Genomic DNA, 2,071 nt, shown 5'->3' on the forward strand with positions numbered 1-2,071 from the left:
TCTATTGAAAACTTGTCCGGCAAATTTTCTATTAATAAATTGTCTGTCTTTCCGGAAATTTTTCTATTAGAATTTTGTCTGTCTTTCGGGCAAATTTTCTAAAGAAAACTTGTCCGTCTTTCCGCCAAAGTTTCTAAAGAAATCTTGTGTGACTTTCCGGCAATTTTTTTTAAAGAAAACTTGTATGTCTTTCTGGCAAATTATTTTAAGAAAACTTGTTTGTCTTTATAGCAAATTTTCTAAAGAAAACTTGTCCGTCTTTCCGCCAAATTTTCTATTGAAAACTTGTCCGTCTTTCCGGTAAATTTTCTTTTAAAAACTTATCCGTCTTACCAGAAAATTTTCTATAGAAACCTTGACAGATTTTTTAAGAAAATTTTCTCTGTAGAAAGCTTGTCCATCTTTCTGAAAAAAATTTACGTTTTTCGGAAACATTTTCTTATGAAACTTGATTATATTTCGAAATTTTTTTTTAATGTAATTAGTCCTTTTTTCCAGTAAACTTTTTTTAAATCTTGTCCGTCTTTCCTACAAATTTTATATAAAACACTTGTCCTTCCTTCTAAAAAAAAATCTACTGTAAAATTTTAACTGGAAAACTGCAAGGACTTTTTGACAATAATTCAATTTAAAGCTTTACTGTCTAAAAATATTTAAAGAAAATTCGTAGAAAATGTCTTCGGACAAATTTTTAAAAAATATATTTTTTGACAATTTTTCTTTTATTCATTTGAAAACTTGTCTTGTTAGAACCTACCTAATCTAAGTTGATAAAATATTATTGTTATTAGGTGACATTTTAATTGTAGCCTGGAACAAAAACAATAGTTTTCTAAACATGTTTTGTATAAAAATTCTTTAGATATTAATTTAGATAAAGTTTAAAAAAAATAAAAACAGAAATGCTACAGTTTTTTAGATTTCCTAAATAGTTAAACTATACAAATAATATGTATTAGTTAGTCATCATACGTATGAGTAATAATTATTTAAATGTATGCTAACAATTAAAAAAGCGTATGACTAATATAAGTTTATTTTAGAAATTAATATTAAGTATACGTTTTATTAATATCAGGTTTCAGAGCTCTACATTTAAAAAGATTAAAATCTATTGAAAAAAAGAAATATTTTTACTATAGCATATTAAATTAGTAAAATGTTAAAAAAAAAAATTAAATACAAGTTATTTCTTCTGACAAAAGAAAAAAAAATATAATAATAATTTTAAGACTTTTTCTCTGTTTAATTTATGATGCAAAATTTATTTCTAGTTTCTTACTCTATCTAAAACTTTATATAATAAAAGCGTGTTGTTTTTCTTCTATATTTTTTTTCAAAAACTACGTGTTTGTTATTTTTTATACATTTTTCTGCAAACAAAAAGTGTTTTTTTTTTCTGTACTTTTACAAGGTTACTTGATGTTTGAATGCTGTAAACTTAAGAATGTATATGCAACTGTAAGAATGTTATGTATATAGCTGAGTGTGTGCGTGTGTGTATATTTGTAGAAGTTTATGCACTTTTTTCGTAAAAGATTTATGACGCCTGCATAATACACACAAGCTCTTAAACATTCACTTACACATACAATAGCGCTAGTGGAGAGGGAGATTGGAAAAAATAGTAAAACTAAAACAAACAACTAAACATTGTCGTTGCGTTAGAAGTGGCAGTAGTTCTCGAACAACTATAAAAAAAAGGTTAAAGTTTATTCAACATTAAATAATTTACATTCGAAAAGAATGTTGACTACAACAAAAGAAAGCAAAACGAGAGTGAGACAGAGAAAAGAAAAAAACATTGCAAATGACTGTAAATAAAATCCTAAAGTCATAGAAGAACAATAGATTCAAATAATAAACTTAAAGCCACATACATTTTTAAGGGTAAGAGTAGGGTAAGTTTTTGTATAGAAACATTCATTAGGCAGAAAACGTTTGAATAGAAAATAAGCAAAAAGAGAACTGAACTAGAACTGAACTAGAACTGAACTAGAACTGAACTAGAACTGAACTGAACTAGAACTGAACTAGAACTGAACTAGAACTGAACTAGAACTGAACTAGA

Source organism: Lucilia cuprina, chromosome 2, assembly GCF_022045245.1.
Source record: "Lucilia cuprina isolate Lc7/37 chromosome 2, ASM2204524v1, whole genome shotgun sequence".
NCBI classification, from domain to species: Eukaryota; Metazoa; Arthropoda; class Insecta; order Diptera; family Calliphoridae; genus Lucilia; species Lucilia cuprina.